Raw genomic sequence first — 26,277 nt, 5'->3', positions numbered from 1 at the left:
GCACTTGTTTGTATAGTGCTGGGAAGCATCTGTACCTGGCCTCCAGTCCCAGAGGATCTGTGTGAAAGCCTTGATGATCAAAACATGTTGCATAATGGCAGTGTGGCATTAAAATCAGTTCTAATGAAGGGTTCTCTGTCATCTCTAGTGATTTGCCTGTCGCACCAAACCCTCCTTTCCCTAGCTGGGAAGAAGCCTGGGGATGAATGTGGCAGAGACAATGAAGCCTCATGGCCTGCTGCTGTGCTGCTGACTGCCATATTAATGTGCAGCATCCCAGCTGAATGCTGGGCAAAGGACAGTACATCTTTAATTGGAAATATAAAGGACTGCTCATGGCCTGGCTTGAACTGGGAGGATTTATGTCTCTCCCTCTAGATGGGATTGAAGGGAATGGTATGATTCACTGCGCAGCGTGCATGTCGTCTGATTTACTGCCCATCATTTACATTCCACTAAAGTCAATCAGTGCAGAAGGTCACTCCCAACCTGAATTTTTTCAGGTTAAATCTTTTCTGTCCCAGACTCAGTCAGGCCAGGCGAGACGCTTGGCAACCCATGCAGGTTTTGGGGTTGTTAATTTTAATTCTCCATTTAGGAGCAAGGAAGGAGACTGTAAAAAACAAAGAAAACCAGAAAATGCTTGTGCGCCCATTGACAGAACTTGTACACAGCCTAAGTTCAGCAGACTCAACAAATGGCTGCTTCCCTTCTATTAAATCTGTACTTGCATACTTGTCATGAGGCTGATGAATTCCTTATGCTCTGGGTCAGCAAGGGTAGTTCTGCCAACCCTACCCAAATAACGTATTTGTTTGTTTGCCTAAAATTTTGGCCTGTCCCTATCAACATTTGTTGGGCAAAGACTTGAAAGATGACATGTTTTAGATACTTTTTTTCCCCCTGAATGGTGCTTTTGAACACAAGTAACACATTGAAACTATTTTAACATTTTTATAATGAGTCTTCCAATAAGTTAAGACTCTCCTTGAGGTATACTGGCAATTCATAATAGAAAATTAGGACCAGACTTCTGTAGTAGATGTGTGGTCTGATCCCCTAATCACATGTGCAGTTCAACCTGCAAGCTTGGAAATGGCTTTCCAATAGTCTGACACAACTAAATATGAAGCCTGTTGATTCACTTGCACGATTTTGTGATGTTACATAGGACCACGTGTTTTGACAAGCTTATGTTTAACCCTGAATTTGTACTTAATTTATTATTGAATGATGACAATAGAGGGTGTTTGGTTTTGCAAGATTTTAAGTAAGTAGGAGCTGAATTTATAGAGTCAGAGATTCATTTAGGTTGGAAAGATCTCTGTGTTCATCAAGTCCAACTGTTAACCCAGCACTGCCAAGTCCACCACTAAGACACGTCCCAAAGCACCACATCTGCATGTCTTTAAATTCCTCCAGGCATGGTGACTCCACCACTGCCCTGGGCAGCCTGTTATGGTGCTTGAATTCTGATCTATTGGCTAGCCTTTTCTTGTTGTCTGACTGAACAAATAACAGAAACTAAATATGAACATCATTCTGAATGAAAAAGTGGAATTTCCATTACATTTGAACAATATATACTTAATAGGACTCTTGTGGTGTCAGTAATAACTCTTAAGACCGCTGTGTTCGTTAGAGTAGAAGAGCAAGTAACTTGAAATGTCTATTTTATTAGGTATTTTTTTATATGTAAAGAGAGCAGCTTCAGAAAATAATGGAGCTCAGCCACTTCAGGTGCTCTTTGCTCTTTTCTCTCCACATTTTGAAGTTTTGAGGAAATGTTGAAAACTCTTTTGCTGGTGATTTTTTCGTAAGAGGAAACACTCAGGCTGGGCACCCCTCAGCAGGAAACTGGCCAGGGTGGTGGTGCAGAAAGTGCATTTTGCAAAATATAGCTGATGAAGTCATGCAACCACCACGCAAAATAAGATCAATACTTGCATGTAAAACACAGAGCTATGAACAGTTAAACACAAGCTACATCAGATTTGTGCTGCTTTGTGTACGTGTGCGTTTTATTTAGGGAATGCTTAAACAAGTGGTTTGACTTCCAGGGGATCACAGAAGTATGTAACTTCTAAGAGTGTAATTGTCTTTCTTCATTGGGATGTACTGGTGAATAGCTTGTTGTCCTAATTAGCTAGCCTTACTGATTAATTCAGAAGATCCGCTTATCGGTGGCCTAAGCCACTTAAACACTTCAGGAGATTACTGAAGTTTAACTGTTTCAGGGGCATCTTAAAGTGCTTACTGACACTGCTAAACTGGTCAGAGCTACAGGGCTCACATGCTTGTTACAACTGGAACGGGGGCAATAAATAGTCATCAGTAGGTGGAGCAATGTGAGCACATCAAGTAGTGTGCTGTCACCTATGACAATACCTGTGTCTTCTTCATACATACTTTTCTGAGGACCATCCTGACAGAGCTTTCTTCAGTTTCTTTGCAGAAGACATAAATAATATTCTGTAATTACACAGCTGTGATGGCAAAGTTGTTGGTGTGTTGGATAATGACTGTAATCTGTGCCAAACTACCCTTCAGATGATTTTCAGCATCTTTCTTTGTCTGTGAAAGGTGATAGTAATACAAAATAAATAGTATAGAAAATCAAAACTGGAAGGTAAAGCAGTAAAGAGAATCTCAAAATTTATCTCAGTGAAACTCTTATGCTTATTCATTTTTCAACCTGTTGTATTAAGCTTATACAAAGAACCAGAAGGTAACAGTAGATTGGCAGAGTAGCTCTCTGCAATTTACCTAAACTCAGGTATGCAGAGTCTATAAATTCTGTAGCAGTTTTGAAAGCAGTAACATTATTTAAAAGTATGCTAGTTTTTCCTGTCAAGATGAAGTAATTCTGTGCTGCAGTTCCTATTTTTACTCCTGAGCTGTGCTGCTTCTTGAATCTGTGCCAATGGGCTTCCAAAAATCTGGAAGTGTTGTAGTGATCTTTATTATTTGGTATTTTCTGCTGCATAAATACACTCATCTTTCACCCCTATTAAATTAATACAGCTGGAGGACTGAAAAGACAAATTAGAGAAGAGATTTTCAACAGGATGAATGTCAAGGTGCTGATGGAATTTATAAGCCTAATTTCTTTGCATGGGTATGATATTGGGAGGATTGCATGGCCACTTTGCTAAGGTACTGGAGTAGCTTATCAGTGCCTGATGTCAACTAGGAGTGGCCACATCAGGCGCCAGAGGACTGTGCCCGAATGCTCTTGACTTGTTGGCTCTGTGCGTGCAATGACCAGCTTCACACACCCTTCAGGGCAAATGCCGCCCCTTGGATGTGATCCTAAAATCAGCCCATTAATGTAAAGGGTTTTATCATAGGTTGTTCTAGAGACTTGTTTTGCCCATGATTTGAGTCTAGAGTGCAAGCTAAATAGGAAAATTCTCTAAAACATGCATTCGCATGAGAACTGTTATTTGTGGTTTGAGCCTGAATTCCTGCAAAAGAATAAAAGTGCAATCCTTAAGAATCAGTGTTAATTCACAATTATTAATATGTTTCCCCTTTAAAGGTGATTCTTTAATTAAGCACCTCTTTTTCTCCTCATCAGGAGTATGAAGTCTATATGAAGTGAGCTATTTTGGGGTTGGCTATGGATTAAAATTCAGGTGGTTATTAGCTTTTGCTGTTTTCTTGGAAGTTGATGCTCTTCTTCCACATTCCCCTTCCCTGAAGGTTGCAGAGAATGCTGTGCTTAGCAGAATAATAAAAATAAAACAAACACCGGCCCTCAGATTGGTTCTGTGATAGGTACCACAGAAAACGAGGGGAAAAAACCTATCAAAATGCTCTTTGTGTCAGATGTGCATGTTTAAGACAAAAAGCAGAAACGTGTCTGTATGGTCATCTTTGACAGGGTTTCTGTTATGAAACTTGAGTTCTTTTTGGGAAGCACTGGGTTCTCGAAGTATTTGGCAGCTTTTCATCTGGATGCAAACTTGCAAAGGGCATTCTATGAAGTTGAAAATACAGACCCGCAACCCTGCGGACCTGCAGATATTGTCTTCAATTCTGTGAAGTGGGAACAATGTTCCTGTTCCACATCATGGTAGTTATTTTTGAGACCCTTACAAGTATTTAAGGACACATAAATTCTCACTACATGGAGCAAAAGAAAGTCAAAATAATCTTAAACTTTAATGAGACCAAACGTATAACACTTTTAAGGTATTGTTAACTAAGAAAGTGCAAATATTTTGCTATGGAGAGGCTGGGCCCTCGAATTACTGTGTAAAGGAGTATTTGCTATGCCTTTCATTTATGGCTCAAGACCACCCAGTGAGCTATTAAATGGGGAATGAGTTGCAGAAGTTTAATTTCTAAAGGCTGTATTATATCTTGCCTTGTCTCTGTGTGGTCACCTATACTTGTGTAAATAGAGCAATGAACTGCATCGCCTTTGCAGAGAAAAAAATGGACAGGATGCACGCAGTAAACAATTGGTCCCTCTATGTCCTGTTCCGGGAAAATTCCAGTGTCTTTCTGGCCATGTTCACTAAACAAGGGCAATGTTTTCCTTTGTTTGCATTTCCTTATGTCAGTCTCTTGTGTTTCTCCCTTTTCTTCACACTGCAGTAAACCAGTGTGAGCAGCTGTAAGCACAAGAGAGTATAAAGCCAGCTCTTACGGGTCAGCTGAAAACTCAGATCTTACCACATCACTTTCACAGGTATGTGAGGAAACCAAGCTTAAGCTTAAATGGAGATTTAGGGTCAGCATTAAGATGTTGCTCAAGGCATGGCAATTGCATGGGAAGAGCACATGCTGCATTGAATGCAGCAGACAATGCCAAAAGAAAAAGGCAGTTAGACCACCTCACTGGCACAAAAAGTAATTGCAGTTTGAGTAATGGTTTCTCTTATTGACTTTGAAAAGACACTGTTATGGATGCATCTAATCAGGGATAAAAACAAACGCAAATTATCTTAAACCCATGTATTTATTTCTTTCTTTGGAATCTGTTTCAATTCTGTTTAGATACAAAATTGCTTGAGATTATCTTAATCCTTTGCTTGTGTATGATGCACCTATCAAGTGCATAGAAAAAAAAGAGCCACATTTCCTCCCTTAAGTAGGCTCATATCTCTCCCCATTTACAGGTTTCTGAGCAGTCTTTCTCAATGCAGGCTCCACTCTAACTAGTCTATTCTCTTTTTTTTTGTCTGAAAACTTAGCATCATAGAATCACAGAATACTTTGGGTTGGAAAGGATCTTAAGATCATCAAGTTCCAACTCCCCTGCCATAGGCAGGGATGCCTCACACTAGACTGTGCTGCTCAAGGCTCTGTCCAAGCTGGTCTGGAACACTGCCAGGGATGGAGCATTTACCACTTCTCTGAGCAGCCTGTTCCAGCACCTCACCACCTTCACAGTGCTTCTCCCAGTGTTATATCCACCCTCTCTACTGTTCTGCATTTTCACATCCTCCCTAAACTTGACTTCTTATATTTGGTTATGCCAAAGGGTAAGTTTAATTTGTGCTGGGCTCCTGTGTGTGCCAATTAGTGATCAAACTCCCAAAGCAGAATTGTGCTAATGATATGTTTCAACTAAGTGTTCAGATAAAGTCACATGCTCATGAATAAGCAGCACTGACTCTTCATTACAGCCTTGTTCCTGCTTTCCTCTCTCTTTTTTTTTGCTTCTTTTTTTTCTATGATGCAGAGTTATGGTGCAGACACGCAGAAATAGTTTACTAATCCTCCGATTTGAGGGCTGTTCTCCTGTGCTCCGTTTTGATCCTTTATATTCTTAGTGCAAACATGTCAGGTGGAAGTCCTTTCAGTCCTTAACACTGAAAAATCACTGTTCTGATTGGACCTGAATCATATAGATCATCTGTCAGTATTCAATGAGGATGAGGTGTTGCAGTTCAATAAGCAATGGAGGTATGAATGACCCTGGTATGCGATGTCTGTCCATCACAGGGTGATTGATACTAGACCCAGAGGTGCCTTGTAGAGTAAAAGACCCCCAGGTAAAAAGGTCTGAATTCTTTATTGGATAGTCTGAAAGGTAGGAGCTGTCTCTGCTGTCTCAAACAGTATTTCAAATTATGGTATTGACGTATGATAGAAGAACGAGCCAGGCAGGAGGAATCCCCGTACAAGCCTTCTTGGACAGCAGCTTTAAGCCAGGTATTTCTCGACTTTTATTTTAAAATTGTCTTTGACTAATGAGAATTTGGTAAAATATGCAAATCATGCAAGTCCAAAAGCAGCACAATGTTTTCTTGTTATGAGGAAAGCAGAAACTGATGTGATTGGTTATGAAGAAACTAACTGAAATCCAGTAAGAACATGAGGGATGAATCTCCTTTTCAGGAGTGCATGTCCCAGTCTAGCATTTCTTCTCTTGGCCAGACAGACAGGCATTTTCTCTACAAAACACACAAAATAATGCATTTCTTTAGACTTTATCCTTTCCTGGATTGCAGATTTTAACAAAATCACATTCTCTGGGGGGCAAAATTTGAGCAGCTCTGCTATCTTTCCAGTGGGATTTGAGTCAATATTGCATTGTTTTGCTTCATGGTGCATTGTATCTCTAAATACAATTATACAGTAACTACAAAATTCCAGGACCTAGAAGAGGCTTACGTACCTCAATGGCTCTTGACCATTCCAAGACCTCTTCTTGATCTTGTGATTTTCTTCTTGGAATTATTTGGCCAGTGTAATGCTTTTGCCAAATATTCCATGTCCTGTGTGACCAAAGCTGTGGGCGGCCCAAGAGATTTACTGTGAACCTCAGAGAGGTGCATTGCCAGAAAAGACATCATGGGAGGTTACTAGGTGTGGTAGTTAAGGCACATTTCAACAGCTGGGGTCAGAGGGCTGATTTCAAGGTCTGGTCTTGTTTTGTTGGCCACAATATCATGGCTTTGGGCACTCTCCTTGGAGATAATAACTAGCAATTATAAACCTTTAAACACTGTGGTCATGAGACATTTGTCTTCTTTTTCCTTTCTTTTATAATTTACCTACCCAGAAAAGCTTAGCTCAAATCTTACTGACCATCTGGAATCTGTGTGGTCCAGCTCTTAACTGCATTATTGTATCCAAGAACGCTGATGGTAAAAATATAATTTCCTTGAAAATGGTATAGACAACATGCAGGCAGGGTTACAGTCTGCTTGTACCCATATAAAATGGGTTGCAAAATTTTGTCTGGGTGATGTGGCAACATCTCTGTGGTCCCACCTCAAAGAAATTAATTTTCTATCTCTTGACAGTTCAGAGAATTCTAAATTGTAAAATAATAGAATAATTTTGTAAGAATTTTGATGCATTCGAGGGCTGGAGCAGCTCTGCTCTGGAGCCAGGCTGAGAGAGCTGGGCTGGGTCAGCCTGGACAAGAGAAGGCTCCTGAAGGGGAGACCTGAGAGCAGCTCCAGTGCCTGAAGGGGCTGCAGGAAAGCTGGAGAGGGGCTTGGGACAAGGGCCTGTAGGGACAGGCCAAGGGGAATGGCTTGAACCTGCCAGAGGGGAGACTGAGATGAGCTCTTAGGCAGAAGCTCTTCCCTGGGAGGGTGCTGAGGCGCTGGCACAGGGTGCCCAGAGAAGCTGTGGCTGCCCCATCCCTGGCAGTGTTCAAGGCCAGGTTGGACACAGGGGCTTGGAGCAAGCTGCTCTGGTGGAAGGGGTCCCTGCCCGTGGCAGGGGTTGGAACTGGAGGAGCTTTAAGGCTCCTTCCAACACAAACCAGGCTGGGATTCTGTGTTTCTGTGAAGAAGTAAGTATGGGCCTCATAACTCTAGTCTGAACTTCAAGAATTCTCACAACCTGTCCTTTTCTGTCCCCTGGGGACAACAAAACATGCTGGAAACCATTGCTTTCCTGGGAAAAAGCTGGAGTTGAATGGCCTGCCTGCTCCTGTGAAACTCCACAGGTTGCGCAGTGAGGGGAGGAAGGGAGCTGCAGTGAGACTGGTTCTACTTCTCTGCACATGTGCCCATACTGATGAGTGGCCAGGTCAGCCTGGGTGTGAAGTTTATCCCGTTACTTGGAGTCTGTCCAGATTTACTTTGTAGACTTCCAGTTTTCTTGGTAAAACTGGGGGTAAATTCTGCTGATGTCTTTCCCCTCTGCCATCACGGCCTTGCACATCGCTGGAAGCTGATGGAGTTAAAAAGAATGAGTTGATATTTTATTTATTTACTTAGTCTTAAAAAATCAGACCAGGAAAGAGGATGTCCTTCAGCAGTTTTAAAAAAAAACTAGTGATTAGCAATCCTGACTCGTGTTGACTGTGGATGGGGAATTCACCTGTCAGCCAAGTATGAAGACTGCTTTAGGAGCCAATACACTTGCAGAATACATAGGAAAAAACTCAGCTTTTTATCATGCTTCTGGGATGAAGACTGAACTGTAACAGTCCTTCTGCTCCCTTCTCCCCTCAGTTTGTCACCCTTCACAACCACAGAGTTCATTGCTTAACAAAAACCCAATACAAACTCTTCTGTGTGCTGCATGTGGAGTAATGCTGTAGTGACAGAGAGCTATGGAGCTGCTTCTGGGTAAAGATCCATCACCAGCTGACTGATATGTGACCCACAGGTACCACATCTGTTACCTAATGACCAGTCACTTAATTATAGACTAGGTGACATGTTTATAAGGGTGAACTTTAGAATGCTATTAGGAAATGGACAGATGAACTATACTGGTGCCCTCCAGGTAGATTTCACCCAGACTCTTCTGCCTCTGTGGACCCATTACACAGTAATTAGGGTGATTTTTAAGAAGGATGCAAGGAGTTAAATGACTAACCTTATTATTGCTTCATTTGTCACTGTGGTAAGTGCTGCTCTGGGGGCGGTGGCTTGGAAGAAAGTGAGAGAGAGAAAGGAAGAAAAGAAACTATGAGGTGTAGAAGTCTCCTCTTCCCTAAGTCCGTATGTGAAGAGTGAGAAGAAGGAAAGTGAGTGGTGTGGGATCTGGGGGCACAGGGGCTGTTCAGTAGGTTTCTGTGGCATGGGAGGGATCTCACCTGCCCACCCTGTAGTGAGTCCTTGGATGCCTCTGTAGCAGTGGAGTAAGGTAAATCCAAAACCCAATCCCCAAGGTTATTAGATTTCCCCCAGTTCCCACCCGTGGAGGGTTTCCAGGCTCCAGAGGTTCCCTTTAAACTATGTATGGGATGGAGTGGGAGGTGGGAATCGTCTCTCATGAGATCTCTGATAAATGCGCTGTCACATGAAATGATCGATTTCAACTGTCTGCGATGAGATGACTCTTGAGAGTTTTTATGTAAGAGGTGCTTCAGTCTTAGGTGTATGACAGCCCCTTGTTTAAGGGCTATAGTGTAACCATAGAACCAAAGTACTCCAGGAGCAGATCGCAGTAATTTACTCACAGGGAATACTGAAATCACAGTAATTGAGAAGTTCATGGGAAATCTTCACTTTCCGGTTACAAACACAAAAACGGTTTTCAGTCACTGCAAAATACCAGGAAATAAAATTTTAAATATTGGTCTGATCTTGCAAAACCTTTGTATTCCCTCACTTTTAAAATAACAGTTTGTTCTCCATCAATTTATAGGTGGAAAATTTTCCAAAGCTCTTACAAGCTTTTGAGGGAAACTGTATCAGTGAGTTTTTTTTCCAAAAAGCCAATTATGGCATTTTGGAAAAGCATCCATCTGCAAATGAGAAACACGTTCAAGTTAATGTCACAATTGATTTAACATGAACAAATAATTTTAAGAAAAGATGATTTTGCCTGAAAAAAAATTGGACTCCTGAAACAAGCTATAACCTCTCTTACAGTTGAAACTTGTTTTGATACACTTAACAAAACAACAAGGGAATTCCAGACTTCTCCGATCAGATGACTCTCTACAGATGCACAAAATAAAATTCAAGATTTTTTTTTTTTGCAGCAGAAGGATTTAATTTTACATTTGAAATCTGTGAAACAATTTTTATTTGCCCACAGTACTGATGTTAGAGATGGTACCCAAAGCCCAGGTGAAGTCATAGAATCCCAGCCTGGTTTGTGTTGGAAGGGACCTTAAAGCTCATCCAGTTCCAACCCCTGCCACGGGCAGGGACCCCTTCCACCAGAGCAGCTTGCTCCAAGCCCTGTGTCCAACCTGGCCTTGAACACTGCCAGGGATGGGGCAGCCACAGCTTCTCTGGGCACCCTGTGCCAGCGCCTCAGCACCCTCACAGGGAAGAGCTTCTGCCTAAGAGCTCATCTCAGTCTCCCCTCTGGCAGGTTCAAGTCATTCCCCTTGGCCTGTCCCTACAGGCCCTTGTCCCAAGCCCCTTTTCAGTCACCAAGGGTAACTCATACTGCTAAAAAATATGTTGCTGTACATAGAGGGCAGGATTGTCTGTTACTGTACTTGGCACAATAATTAATAACAACTTTCCAGGCTGAGTCTTTTGTGAAGTGCTGTGCTCCCTTCAGCTGTTGAAAACGCCTCCCCACCCCAGGACGTGGTTTGACGTTAAGAGTGGCACAGTCTGCTTTATTACCAATACCTACAAATGAATTAATGCGGGTTTGATTTTTCTGTTGAAAAGGTCAGTCAGGAGTAACAGAAGCAAGAGGGAGTGGTGGGGCGGCCCACTGGAGGTGCGGAGAAACCTGAGCCACGCAGCGCCACCAGGAAATTCCATGGCTGGATTGGAAGCTGGTACCCAGGAACTTTGGGTTTGGGAAATTAATTTCAGATGACTGTGAAATTTGCCTCCTAAATAAATAGTCTGCATATTCTGAGCCGAGGATGTAATTTAAAACAGCGTGGGGTATTCAGAGCATTAGAAGCCAAAAGGAAAAAAGAGGGATGGGGGTGGAATAAAGAGAGTCATTTGAAACTGTGATTTAATTAAGACAATCAGGAACCAGAGTGTTGACAGGAAAACTCAGGCAGTTATCAAGTCCAAGGGTGTCAGTGAAATAATTAAAAGCACACAGTATGAAATGGCTCTGGCTGCTGCGACAGACATAGGGTTGCCCTACATACTCTGTGGTATTTTCATATAATAACATCAACATTAGGGTTTGGACTGAGCCAGGACTAGCAGGAACTCTACACTGGCCCTTGTTTTGTTACTTTAGCCAGAGCACTTCATTTAGTGAGACCTGGGAAGGAAAGCAGTGTGGAACTTGCTGCTGCTGCCACCTCCTAATCAGAGGAGAGATGCCTTGGAAAAAGGAGATGAGGGTGGGTGGGAAGGTGCAATTGTAAAGGGACAAACCCATTGATCACAGGGAGGGCTGTTACTGCCTGCAGTTTCCATTTGTTTTCATGAGACCACCTCTTCCACTTGGCTGGACTGGCAGTAGTGCACATCCCCAACCCTATGTGAAGTTGATGGCTACTGTTTTCCTTGTTATTTTTGTACGCTTCATGGTCTGTGAGACGCTCCCTGCAGTCCTGCGTCCAGCTCTGGAGTCCTCAATGCAGGAAAGACATGGGCCTGTTGGAGAGGGACCATAGGAGCACAGCAAAAATGATCAGAGGAATGGAGCACCTCTCCTGTGAGGAAAGGCTGAGAAAGTTGGGCTTGTTCAGCTTGGAGGAAACTCCAGGGAGACCTTATTGCAGCCTTTCAGTACTTAAAAGGGGCCCATAAGAAAGATGGGCAGAGACTTTTTAGCAGGGCCTGTTCTAATAGGACAAGGGGTGATGGGTTTAAGGTAAAAGAGGGAGATTCAGGATGGATGTGAGGAAGAAATTTTGTACAATGAGGGTGCTGAGGCGCTGGCACAGGGCGCCCAGAGAAGCTGTGGCTGCCCCATCCCTGGCAGTGTTCAAGGCCAGGTTGGACACAGGGGCTTGGAGCAAGCTGCTCTGGTGGAAGGGGTCCCTGCCTGTGGCAGGGGTTGGAACTGGATGAGCTTTAAGGTCCCTTCCACCACTCACCAGAGTGCCAGTGCATGATGGTGCCAGACAGCAACAAGTGGAATAGTACAGCTTGGTGCTGGTAGATGCTAGCCCTCAGCAGACTTGATTTCTACTCTAACTATGATTTCTATGAAAGAAAACGAATTTGTTTTAAAATTTAAAGAAAAAAAAAGAAGTTTGGAAACATCTGGAAACCCCTTGCTTTTGAGAGAAGCAGAATGCAGTTTTAACCTTTGCCGTAAATCATCTAACCCCGCTGGGGTTTGAACTTTTATCAATTTCTGAAAATGAGCTTCCAGTCTGTTCCGTATTGATCATCTACCCCATGTCAATAATCGCCGTTGTGAAGGTGAGCCCTGCTTGAAATTCACGTTAATACTATTCACGGAGGAAGGAGCGGGGGAACGTGTGGAAGTAGTTAGAGATTTATTTCACATTCTGAAACTGAAGACTCTACAGAACGGCAGGTTGAACACTCCAGGCATGGAGCAAGCAGTGCAGCTCGCTCCCTGCTCCCCGACATCCTTCACATGAATGACAGCTCAGCCCCTGCTGCAGGACCTCCACCGAGTGCAGCCCTGCCCATCGCGCACCCTCGCCTGAAGGGACCCGTGCAGGCGCTCTCTACACCGCGACCTCTGCGCTGCAGCCTCTCCTCTCCTCGGCTCCGTCTGGTGCCACCGCCGGGGAAAGCGCTCACCCCCCCTCGCCTGCACGCTCAGCCCTGCAGGCACCCACTGTCGCGATACGCCCTGGTCGCTGCGATCCCTGGGCCGTGTTTCACCCGCCCCGGGCGGTGCTGCCCCTCCTGACACCGCCCCTGTAAGTCAGGGGCGCCTGCGCAAGTGCCGTCGAACGCTCGGGAAGCTCGGGTTGCTCTCCCTGTTCAGGGCCGGGGCTCACGGGGGCTGCGTTTCCCCTCGCTCCGGTGCTGGAGCGGCCTGTCCGGAGCCGCTCGCCGCAGCAAGTGACTGTCCCTGCGGTGGGATTTAACCTCCTGCGATGGACGGGCTGCCGTGCTGGGTGGAGGTGCTCCTGGGCGTAGGAGAGGTGAAAATAAACCCATGTGGTGATGGGAGGCCTGAGGGTCCGTGTGCCTCTGCCGTAGGGCGCGCATGTATAGAGAGGCTGCGTGTGCCTGTTGTTCTTTTGAACAACTTTGCAGTTGCTTGTTCCCCTATCTTCTGGAAACCCCAAATGCTGCTTGTTTCACGTGTGCTTTAGATCCCCATTCCCATAGATGAGGAGCTGCCTTATTTAATTACTGTTCTAATGGAGAGACAGCAGTGCCATTCTCCTTTCTGTGCCTGAGAATACCCGTTGAAGTGGTGGTCAGGGCAGCGGGGAGCAATGCCTAGTGACAAATGCCGGGATATTGGTTTGTATTAACTTCTGGTGGGGAGGAGATGGGTGGGTTAGGGTTTGTCCTCAAGTGTTGGGAGCTTCTTGAGTTCTCCCATGGAAGCACTGAGCTGGTGGCAGCTGGTATTGGTTTGTATTAACTTCTGGTGAGGAGGAGATGGGTGGGTTAGGGTTTGTCCTCAAGTGTTGGGAGCTTCTTGAGTTCTCCCATGGAAGCACTGAGCTGGTTGCAGAAAACTGAGTACTTACAGCAATTATATGGCTGTGAACACATCCATTATATATATAGTTTATTTATATATATTCTGTGTAATGCATTCTATGTTTTCATGTGTATACATGTATATAAAAGTTGGGAATGAATGGTTTTATACATACATGACGTTTGTTTATATGTACACATATATATTGATGGGTCTGTATATTACAAACAAAATGAACATCACCAGGAAGGGGGGTTGAGCCCAAGTCAGGTTTCAGATAATTTGTGAAAAGAGTTAATTACTTGTGAATCATTGCTCCTGGAAGTCGAAGGGGGAGAGCCCTGTGGTAACAGACGTCACCCCAGCAGATCAATGTTTCATTAGCATGTCTATGGGAGATGTCTGTTCTGTTTTGCACATAAAATGAACAGGAGCTTTCATCTCCCTCTCTGTATCACTCTGCCTTTGAGAGGGAATAAGTGTCTTTGTTCATTAAACTCCAGACTTCCACTGGTATACATCCCCCTGTGTTTGTTTTTTTTTTTTTCTTTTACTCTAAAGCTCTCAGTCGGTTTAAAAAGAGAGAACCTCCTCTAAGGACAGCTGCCAGGTAAACGTTGGTTTTCGTAATGCATTTATTAAGGTGTAAAAGAGAGGGAAACACTGCTGCAAGGACTGGAATGTACTTTCCATATCTGTGTCCATGAACTTCTGCATTGAAGCTTTTGCAGAAAAGTCAGATTATTTGTAGTACTGGTTTTCATCATCAAGCAGGCTACTGAAGGCACAATTACTTGCATCTTATAGTCTGAAGCCTGAATTTTGGCAGTGCTGTTTCCTACACTTTCCAAGTCTAATCATGGAATCCCAGCCTGGTTTGTGTTGGAAGGGACCTTAAAGCTCATCCAGTTCCAACCCCTGCCACGGGCAGGGACACCTTCCACTAGAGCAGCTTGCTCCAAGCCCTGTGTCCAACCTGGCCTTGAACACTGCCAGGGATGGGGCAGCCACAGCTTCTCTGGGCACCCTGTGCCAGCACCTCAGCACCCTCACTGGGGTTCTTCACAGGGGCGAACTTCCTCATAGAATCAGTGAGGTTGGAAAAGCCCTTTAAGTTCACCCAGTCGAACCGTTCCCCAGCACTGCCAAGGGCACCACTAACCCATGGCACCCTGGGCCTTGTCTCCACGCTGTGTGAACACTTGCAGGAGAGGTGACTGCAGCCCTGCCCTGGGCAGCCTGTTCCAATGCCTGAGCACCCTCTGGGGAAGGAATTGTCCCTAATCTTCATTCTAAACCTCCCTGGTGCAGCTGGAGCTCTAACACCACTAAGATCTTGTATGTGATGAAACCATAATTATCAGTAGCATTATTTAGAATTATCCTAATAAACAGTTGAAGGTGTTAAGGTTTACAATCTTAAGGCCAAATCATAATTTCCTTATCTACAGAACTATTCTGTTTGCACTCCTTTTTCCCTGGTTATATGGATGCAAATCAATGTATATCGCCAAGCATTTGCCTACTTTAAAAGAGCTGCTTGTGACATTAGAATTAGTTGCAGTCTACCATCACTTAAGGAAGCAATGTAATTCTGAGTAACTTGGTATAATTCTTAGCAGCCATGTTATAAAAGAAACATTTCTTCTGATCTCTTTTTTTCCCATTATTGTTGTCTGCTTCAGCTCATTAACCAGTAATCATTCCGGGTCTATTAGCTAGATATTGATATTGTACGCCCTGTTGCCAGTTGTCATGACTTTAAATTTAGCATTACCTGTATATTTCCTTTAAAACCCAGTTCCTGCATTCATGTTACTAATGAGATTCTTAGCTGCATCTTAAATAAATAAATTCCTAGCCCGCAGGCTCTGAAATGTAGAAATGTAACTCAAAAGCACCCTGGAAGATTAAAATATAGAAAGCAAAGAGCGGGAGTCCCAAATCTCATGATTTCCAAGGCATAACTCTGTTATTGTTGAATCCATTGGTTTGGCAATATTTTTCTTCTATCTGAACAAACATTAAATACCTGGCTTTGTGTCTTGCATTGCTTTCTTTGTGCAGCACGTGTTCTCTGTGCTGATAAGAAGATGAGTGCTGTGAAAAGCCAAGAAACTTTGTTTGGTTTGTTTTTTTTCTCCCTTTCCTGTATTTTGTCTTTGGGAAATAACCAAAACTCTCATCCTGAGCTGGAAATTTGGCTAATAAACCAATTTTTTTCATAGCTAGTTTTCAGAATCAAATGCTTCCAAAAACAGTTGCAAAAGGGCTTTACTCTTCCAAGGCTCCTTCAGCCTTTCCGTAGAAGTTTTATTTTAGGTTCTCTCAGCTGGGCCCAGGTAAACCTTAGGGGCAGCATGGAAAGGTGATGTTAATGAGTGCAGAGACACATTTTATAAGCAACCAGTTGAAATGACCTGGCTTTGTTTCTTCAGAGAGTGAGGAACCTCAGACCCTTTCATATTTAGAGGTCTCCTTTGCCTTGAAGTTTTTGCAGCAACAGACAGGGAAAATACCCTGTTACGAAGCTGTCTTTGGAAATGCCCTCTTCTCCTCTTAGAGCCCTTCTGTTGAAAGAATGTGGACCAGATACTCACTAAATCTAGATACCTGCTTAGGTTTAAATTGAGTAATAGGGATCTCAATTCACTTGGTGGTATTTGTCTTCTATTTACATGTAGGAATTTTATAGACTGGTTTCTTGACTGCCTTTTATCACTGGTTTTACATCAGTGTAACCATGGTTTTGAGTAGCTGGTCCTGATTTTGCATGTATGAGTTGACTCCAAGGACTTTTTGAAGTTGAGCCTGTTTGTGTTCCAGGAGCAATTTTTCCAGGGGATTTTCCAGGCTGGGAAAGTATAAGTTTCTTCCCATCCCCAACAGACACCAGAGACCTGACGATGAGATGGAGAACTGAAGATCTTTGACAAGGCTGCTAATCAAAATCTTAGTGCCGGGTTCTCCTCCGCCAAAAATAGGACATGTGCTTATTGACTCAGCTTGATCGTAACCATGTAAGTTCAGAAACAAGTGCTATAATTAACTGTGACTGTGTTACTGGATCTGTGCATGTGTAATTAACAAAGCAGGTATTTTTGTGTTTGTGGCTTTACTTATTTGTTCAGGAAAACTCCCCGCCATTTCCATCAGCATATTAAGGTTAATTAAAATTAATTCTGTTTGTATTGACTGCCTTTTCACGTATGCACAGTTTGTGCAAATCAAGTGTGTGGCCAGGGCATTCTTCCCTATAAAATCCATAATGTTTGCTTTCAGAGCTGGGGGAAAAAGGAATCAAAATCGCAGGCTGTTTGAAATTTAAATCAGAGCAATGCTGGTCAATAGTATCAAGGTTGTGGTGCCCTGGAAGGTTTTGATTGGGTGCTACCAGGCCCATCCTGGGTGACAATGATATTGAAGGTCAGTTGAATGAAGTTTTAGGATTTCTTTTTAGTTAATCCTGGGATTCCTGGCTGAAAAAATCATGGACAGCCATGATCTCTTTTCATGCAATAGAACTGTACAGGTTTGGGGATGATGTTCAGCCTGTGCAGGGGGAGAGCACAAGACCAGTGTTTGCCTTCTGCTAAGGTAAGGATCACCCAGCTAAGAGCTGCCTTCTGCTAAGCTCTGAACAAATACATAACAAGACACAAATGTTGTCCTGGAGAGTTTGAAACTGTAATGAATGGGACTGACACATATGTGAGGAGGGAACATGGGGGGAACCCCCTTGCTGGCTGCCCAGCCCCAGCTCTGTCAGAGAAACATCAGGTAGAGCCAGCTGTACACAAACAACACTAACGCTGTCCATCACATCGACATTTAGCTTGTCAGGTTTTAAGTGTCATGGTTAGCCCATGGAGGGGCTGTGGGTAATCACAGTTCTTGCAGCTATTGTTACGGACTGTCTGCAGGCTCAGAATATACTTCTGCATGGCCTTACGCTGGATTTATGCTCCTCTGGTTTATTCCCCAGGGAGGGAAATCTCTACAGGGTGTTAATCCAATTTTTTTTTCCCTTCCTTTTTTTTTCTTTCAGAGACTGGCTCACGATTCTTTCAAATGTAAATCTGAACATAATTCTGTGATGACAATAGATTCTGTGGCTAATCATGTGGCTTCAGGCTCAAGCTTTATATGTCTGTAAAGCTTCAGGCTATTTCTGTTGAAATACACAGAACATCTCCCAAAGAATAAAATAGCGATGTCCTATGCTATCCAACTGCTTTTCCATAAGCCCTTGTAAAGGTGAATGTGTTCTGCTTTGTTTGTAGAGCAGCTCTGTCATTTAAAAAGTAGCAAGACAAAATGTGGGGAGAATTTTTTCCCATTAAAGCTGCCTTTTAATCTGCTTCCTTGACAAATGTACTTGATGCTGATGGTATTTTTCCATTCCTATCTACTCCCAGTAAGACTGACGGTATGCTTCTGTCTCTTTCTTGGCTCTGATAATGTTTTTGTACTAACATAACATAATGCCATACAATTAGAAATTATATGTTAGCTGTTAGTCATAGCCCAGTGAGTTTACATTAGACAAAAGAAATTAAATGGGAACCAGAGGAGACCTAGTAAGCTTGGTTTATGTTTTTTTTTATATTCAGAAATATCACATTTCTATTGATGAGCATCATTTATGCCTGTATGGGGGAAACTAACTGTGCTACAGGCAAAAGAATTCCTGGTCATTTCTTCACATCCAAATTATGCATAGTTTGTAAATGCAAAGTTAAGAGAGTTTTTCCTCTGTCTTGGAATTGATGGGTTGCTTTGAGATTTTTATCCACTCCCTGAAAGCAAATAGAATTATTTTTAGTCTTGATTCTCTGTAACACTAAATGATGTCTTGTAAATGGTTTTCTTGTAGGGAGTGAGAATTCAGACCCTACTGAGGCACTTGAGTCCCTGTGTGGCTGTCCCTGTAGGTGCCTCTCTTTAAGAGGCTTTGCTCAGCTGGACCATTGCTGGAACACTGCTTGTCTGCATGGTGTGTAGACACTGCAGATACTGTGTGTCTGGTGGTGATGGTACCGTGTACTTCAGAGGAGTTTGAGGGAACCTGTCTTCTGGAAAGTTTCCCTCTATCTCATCACAGACTGTCTTAGGCCCTCACAACCCCAGATGGGGATGTTTGCAGTTCTTCTGGTACCTTTGCTGTTCCTGCCTTTAATATTTGCTTCTAAATTCTTCCTTCATCCATCTGATGCTCTGACATGAAAATACGTGTAATCTACAGAGCTGCTTGTGCTACTGTTTTGCTTCATGTCTCAGTAACAGTTCCAGGTTACACTTCTTGATGCTTTCTTTGCAGCTTCCCTGCTATTCCAGGCTTGGCCTGTTTTACGACTCATTTACTTCAGTCTCTTTGAAACAGAAAGCACCAGCTCAAGCGTTTCAAAGGCCATCTTACAGCTTTTGTACTCGTCTCAGCCACAGCACCTGGCAGGAGCAGTGCTACTGTTCCACTGCTGAGACGAAGGAGTCAGACTGGGCTGGTTCTAGTGAGGTGGGTAAATCCCTGTGGAGGTGAAAGTGAAGCCACTGAACTCACTTCAAAGCTGTGTCCCTCAGGTTCAAGTGTGAGCAGTAACACTTCAGCTGTCCTCTGTGCTTTTGCTGCTGCATGCTGCAGGTTGGTTCAAACGAGCCCTATTGTGATATGCTTCTCCTTCTGTATTTCTGTGCAGAACAGAGAAATGAGACATTTTAGGTAAAAAGAGGGTGCAGCAACTTACTGTAGGACATTCTCCTAATTCTCGCAGAATTAGACCAGGTGTCAGTTTCCCACAGGTGGGATTGGCTAACATGAGTCAGGCCTCCTGCTCTATTTTTTCTGTAGTTTTCAAGCCAGTTTCTCCCAACGAATCCACAAGACTGCAGGATCTCTCTGTTGTGCCTGGTACTCAGTCCTCATCATGAACTGGAGGGTATTCTCACTGTCAGAGGTGGCATGAGGATCTGTCTCACTGCTATGAGAATTTTATGGCTCAGCCCCTTTATGCTGTGACTCTTTGGCTTGCCGTTAGTTGAATTACTCTGTTTCATAAATGTATATCTGCCTCCCTTCTACCTGGATGTCTTCATAATATACTTGTCTCTGTAAGGCTTGGAAGATTAGATTTCATTGATCATTAAATGTATTCATGATGGCTTAAAGTAAAATAAATTGTGCTATCTTTCTGGCTGAGGTTTGCAAAGTTACCACGAAGCCTTAGGTTGGATTAACCTTTTGCAACAGGGCACAAAAACTGTCTGAGTGGTTTGGAGACTCTTTGCCCTGCTGTTTATCTTGTGTTTCATCCCTCAGTGATATTTGTGTAATACTAATTTGGATTCCTAGTAATTGCTGATGGAGCTTTCTTAGACTGAGATTGCAAAAGTAACTGAGGAATCTGCCTTTTCCCTTCTCTTGACTTATTCCTGCCTTTGTTTTTTTCTGGTGTGCTTGCAGTTTGGATTGAACTGAGTTCTGAGTGGGTTTTCTGCAGGTGTATGTGGTCATTTACATCTGTGATTGTCTAAGTGCGTATATGGGCTTTTGTGCAGGAATCATTTTCTTTGAAGAAATGGACCAAGGAAGATGTTCAGTTATTGATTGGTACTTGCCTGCTTCTGTTTCTCATTCTTGTATGTGTGCAGCAGCGTGCCCCTAAAACGCAGAAAATCCTCACAAGAAAAAGCCACTGATCTAGGGAAGGAGGGATGGAGGGAACTGGGGAAAAGTAAAAAGCTTTAGGGGAAAGACTGAACTTCTTCCATGTCCTCCAGAGGACTCCATAGCTACAGAAACTGATGGGTTTGTCCTAGAAAAGGTTTACCTTGAGGAAGAAAGCCTGAGAAAGAGGGAGCAGGAGAAGCTCCAAACCTGCGTGTAAGTGGATGAAATGTTTCACATTTTGACCTCACGTAAAGGAATATGTTATTTTCATTTTCTTTCCTCATAATGTCGTTCAAAGATAAACATTTTTGGATGCTGTAAATAAATATCTGTAAACACTACATGTCTTTATCCTAATATGGCTTTAGTTCAGGATGTTTTTGAGATGGAGTGAACAGCAAATCATTTCTCACTCAACAGAAAGGCAGACCTATAAAATGGGATGTTGGGACCCTTTAACAATGCTCCAGCTGACTGGATGTACTTTAAAAATATCCCAAGAAGATAGGGATGTGCCTCTGCAGCAGTAACCACAGGGATGAGTGCTCATCTTTCAGGAGTCAGAAAAAGAATCAGTTTTTCTCTGGGGCTGACTCTTTTCCATATGGGGCACACCAGGATCTGTAGGTCTCAGGAGCCACACACTACCAGAAATCTGGGCTGAAATCCTGAAAAGGGTTTTCAACCTGTCTGATGGTGAGATTCTTTATTCTCATAGAAGGAGAGCTCAGTAAATAGATGGACTAAATGACTCGGACATTTTCCTTAAGAGATGTCCTGAGAACTTCTCATCATGAAGGGAAAATCAGTAAGGCTTCAGAGCTAATGAATGGCAGCTCTGCGGCATGGTCTTCAGGAGGCTAATACTAATGAATGATCCCTGTGACATCCAGTGAAAGGATTTGAGCCAGGGGATGGCTTCAGAAGTTACTATTTGAATCCAGCAAAGAATATAGACCAAAGAGAATGGATCCTCTTGACCATAATTGTTCTTCTTAGGCTCTGAAGCTTACAGTCTGACTTGAAAACACTTGCGCTCTGTGCCTCAGTCCTCTGAGCTTATGATCACAAGTCAGCAAACAGCACCAGCTGGACAGTGAAGACCAATTAGCCCCAAAGCAGAATCACAGAACAGCCATTCAGAAACATCAGGAGCATTACAGAGATGTGGTTTGAAGACCACTGTCGGAGTATCAAATGTAACTTGTTCTTGTAATAATTTAATGGGGTGTTAGGTTGTTATTTTTAGGTGTATAAAACTCCTCCATTTAAATCCTGGCTTAGTTTTTTTCATAATCTGAAAAAAAGAATATCAGATGACAGAGAAAATGGGATTAAGTGTAAAATTGGGGTCATTAATAGCATTAATTTACTTATTGTAAACTACTTTCGGAAACCGTTGGAAAGGTTGCCTTGAAAACTTCATTATTCCCCCCCTCTCCCCCCAAGAATTTTATTAAGATGGTTCTAATTTTGCCCATAAGTAAGTTTATTCACAAAATAGGCTGCACCACATCTACCTGTGCACGTTTCTCATCTCCCTCTGATGTATTACAAAAGATCTTGTGACTGAGTTGGTGAAAACTGCGTACTTTGATCTTGCCTTGCAGTGTGCTCTGATGAGGCTCGCTCTTTTTGTGTCATGCTTACTGAAGGCAGTAGTCACTGCTGGGTGTTGGGTTGCTCCTTCCCAACTTTCTTTAGTCACTTTGGTTCTCATGTTCCATGCAGGCAGTGGGAAAATTTGAAGTACCTTCATCAGAGGGTGGGTGTTCATGGTAGGTGAGTTTTGAATGGCTCAGATAATCTTATCTTGGGCTTCTCTGATGTTCAGCCACTGGCCTCTTGCAAAACTTCTGTTCCCGTGTGGGTGTGATAGATCAGCACTCAGTTCCTTCTGTTACTGCATAAGTGGAGGTTTAAAATGCAAAGAAAAGGGGTGGGAACCCTCCGTTTGCTGCCTTAGATTTTGGAGCATGTGTCAATGCTCTAAACAGGGAAGCTGTTCCATGGTGTCGGTGCAGACTCCACTGAGCTCCACGGAACACAAAGCGGTTTCATCTTAGAAAACAATTTTACCTCAGGAAAAAAGCCAGCACAACAAGCAACCAACTTCTGTTTTTAGGGGGTATTGGTGTTATTCGCACAGCCTTAGTCCATTGATCATTAAGGCTGCCACCTCTAGCCACTGATTGCAAGGTAAAGAGGCTTTGTCTACTCTGATCTTTTCCCGAAGTTTTCTGTTTGCAGCTTCCAGGTTGGTAGCTGAGGAAGAGAGTGTGGTGGTGTCATTTAAAATTGATTTTTATATGGATCTTTTATCAAAAGATACGGATTTTTCTTAGCTACAGAAATCATATTTGAGATCTGATTCCTGCAGAGATTCTGCTTACTTGTTTCACTGGCCATGTAAATGGAGGTGGCAGCTGCAGCCAGAGGTATAGAAAAGCATAGGTGCTACCTGAAGCTGCAAGAGGGCAGGCAGACAATAACCAAATCTCTCTTTCTAATGGTAAGTTCACTGATGCTCACTGTGGCGTCTTGCTTCTGATATTTGATGGTGCATGGATTGAATACCTCTAATTTCTAAGCTTCATTAAAGATTGATTCCAGGTTTGATTTCAGCTCTGGGTAAAGATTCAGATTTGTTGTTTTCATCCAAAAATATGTTGTGGTCCATGCTTTAGAGTTTGACTCCTGACCTGAAGGAAATCCTTTGGGATCCACTACATCTTCCTTGCTTTTGTTTTCCATTTGTAAAACTCTTCCTCACTTTTTGCATAGATTTCAGCTTGGTGGGGTAGGAACAGGCTGTTCCAGCATGCACTTGGAATGCCAAAAAGGTGTATGAAATTTTCTCTTTCAGAGGAATACTTACCTGAAACATTTCTCCTGTATTCGCTCCAGAATCCTGCTATGCCCGATGTCTCTTGCAGTTTGCGTCTGTGAATGTTACAAATTTACAGGCATAGCAGTACTATCTTATTCTTTCGGATAAGGAATGACTCATATTTGATTTGGTATTGCAGCAGGTATTGTTTTCTAGATATCTATGGCTTTTATAGGTATCTAAGAGGGAATCTAAGCCCTGAAACTTTCCTTGTCCCTGCATCCTAACCCCGTCAGTATTCAGTGTAATTCTGGGATACCTGTTGAACTGAACTGGGGGTTCTTGCAGCATTCAGAGTTGCATTGCTGCACTGCTGTTTGGACACAAGTTCTGTGTTGTGGAGGATGCAAACCTCGTGTCAACGTGGTTGAGACACGCCTTTATTGATCTTGTTTTTGCAAGTCTGAATCTTGGTCTGAACTTCAGTTAAAGGCTATGCTCACTTGACAGCAGTTATGGTGGCTTGGAAGTGCCGTCTGTACCACGCTTTTTGGGCTGCAGAAGCTGTTGCTGCAGGCAAGGCTGATGTCCTCTTGGTGTTCCTTGCCAATATGCCACGCATGGCAGCCTTGGAAGAAAAGATCTTGCACCAATTTGTGCAACATTAATAGGATGAAATCCAGTGATTGGCAAGTTGTGACTGGGGCGAGTGTTCTGGTGTTGTGTCTGTCTGAGGTCTGTGGGAAATAGAACCTGAAGATTTTGTATTTTCTTTTAAATATCCCTGTGCCTAAGTGTTTGTGCCTTCCAGATGGCTCCCTTGGAGTTCCCTGTATGGTTCCCTCATGGTTCCCAATCATTGGCATGTTTCACTGTTGTTTGAAGTTTTTCTTCTGTAATATGTATTTATCGGTTTTTCAGCTACCTCCAGGATCAGAAACCTTAGGAATAAGATCATTTGCATTCTTATTTCTATCATGTGTAAATGTGTGTTCTTATTTTGATGGGTTGATGAGATACTAAAATGTGAAGGTTGTAAATTGTGCACCAGTGTTCTGCTCCTGTACTAGCCACAGTTTTAGCACCGATTGCACAATGACAAGCCTTTAGTGGGTGGTGATTGCAGACTCACTTGCCTTCACACCAGTGCATGTATTCTTTGACCTTAAATGCTCTCTGGTGCCTGCCGAAGCACTGGGGCATTAGGTACTGCTTTGCAAGTTTTGTGTCTTTGCTAGGACACCAAGCTGAATTCCAAGCCTCCTAGCTGGCAAATGAAAGCAGGAACAAAACAACCCCGTCCCACACTTTCATGATGAATGGAAGGCTGCTGTGGATGTGCTTTTAAGAGGACTTATGAAAACAGGGCTCCTGATCTGAGTGTTTAAAAAGGGCTTTATGCTTGAAGTGGCAAATGCCACTCTGACAAAGCACTAGTCAAACTTTGGAGGTCAGATGCTGTCTGAAGATCCTTTTTCAGTCTTGGAAAAGGGGCTTTCAAAGGCAAATTTCAATACTTGACATGCAGCTTTTCCCCCTCTGTTCCAGCCTTGCAAACAACAAAACAACCAATGGCAACAGAGTGAAGGAAGGAAAGCAAAGCATGTAAACCAGCTTGCAATCCTTCCACCCAGTGCTGAGCTGCTCCTCAGGGGTGGGGCTTTCTTCTATTTATTGTTGTTTTATTTCTTTTGCATAGTTTCTGTTTTCTGCCAGTTAAATACTAGTGTTTTCTACAGAGAGGAGCTTGAAAGGGGAAATGTGATACGGGAGCCTCACAAACCTGTGTATGTTAACAACTGAGAGCCAGGTTTTGGAAGTGTTCTGTACTGAGCGGGCTGAATTCCCTCCCTACCCACCCAGCTGCCACACAGAAATAACTGAACCAGGCTGGTGTAGTTTCTCTTTCTGTAAGAGCAACATGAGAAGGAACCAGGAACGGGTGGAGTGAAATTGCCAAATTATTTAGAAATCTTTTCTGGCTCTGATCTCTTTGCAGGTTGAGTATTTCTGGACACGCGGCCAACGCTGCTCTGCTGCTGGCCAAGAACATGTCAGATTTCACTAGCTAAGCAATGTGGGGTATGGACAGTGCTGGGCTGGGAGACTTCCAAGGAAAACTCAGGTGCTGTAGGATGTGGTAATTACTAATTCAGTAAATAGACTTCTCAGAGTCATTGCAGCATCTGTGTCTGATCTAGGAGGATGTTGGAGCACTGCTAGCAAAAAGCACTGGGTAGAGGTTGGCAGGACAAGTTACGACCCCATAAAACATTATGGAATTATAAAGAAATATATATTCATAGAATCCTAGAACTGTTTGGGTTGGAAGGGACCTTAAAGCTCAACCAGCCCCAACCCCTGCCACGGGCAGGGACCCCTTCCACCAGAGCAGCTTGCTCCAAGCCCCTGTGTCCAACCTGGCCTTGAACACTGCCAGGGATGGGGCAGCCACAGCTTCTCTGGGCACCCTGTGCCAGCGCCTCAGCACCCTCCCAGGGAAGAGCTTCTGCCTAAGAGCTCATCTCAGTCTCCCCTCTGGCAGGTTCAAGCCATTCCCCTTGGCCTGTCCCTACAGGCCCTTGTCCAAAGCCCCTCTCCAGCTTTCCTGCAGCCCCTTTAGGCACTGGAGCTGCTCTAAGGTCTCCCCTTAAGAAGCCTTCTCTTTTGCAGGCTGAACAAATGTATCATATGTGTATTATCGTGCTATCAAGATCTTGTCGTTATGAGGTACAGTTCTTGCTTTGAGAGATCCAAATTCACATAACTCCCCTGGCATTATTCCCTGTCCAAAATGCATGTTCTGCCTGCCACAGTGCATGCCACTGTGGCTCAGGGCTGTTTCTTTCTTTGACCAGTGATTTTGAGACAAGACTTGGCACACAGGAATGGCAAAGCCATTTTACCAGCATTGTCAGCTATAGCTGAACCATTCTGGGACCTTGTCTGGGTTTCAATTTTCAGACTTCCTTGGCTTTCAGTATGCTTTCGGTATTAACTTCTGACAAGGTAACACTTCCTGTCCTGCCTTTAGCCATGCAGGGTTTCTCTGTAAAATATGAGTTTTGTCTGCCCGGGCCTCCCCAGCTCCTGTGGATAGTTGGTGAAGTAGGTCAGGCTTCTTGAGGATGAAAGTTCTGTCTGGTAGATAGTAAATGGTATTTTTCTGTGCAGTGGTAAAAAAATTGTCTCCTTACCTGGGGGAAATTGTTTCTGATGTGTCTGAATACCTGCTTAAACAGTTCTGTAATCAAGAGGGCCTTAGTAAGAGGTGTGACATCTTCTAAACTCTGGAATAATCAACTTTGCACAGGTACTGTGA

This window comes from Pezoporus occidentalis, unplaced genomic scaffold, assembly GCF_034315485.1.
Source record: "Pezoporus occidentalis ecotype Australia unplaced genomic scaffold, CSIRO_AGI_Poc_V1 ctg144, whole genome shotgun sequence".
NCBI classification, from domain to species: Eukaryota; Metazoa; Chordata; class Aves; order Psittaciformes; family Psittacidae; genus Pezoporus; species Pezoporus occidentalis.
The sequence above is the reverse complement of the archived record's forward strand: the minus strand, read 5'-3'. Positions refer to the sequence as shown.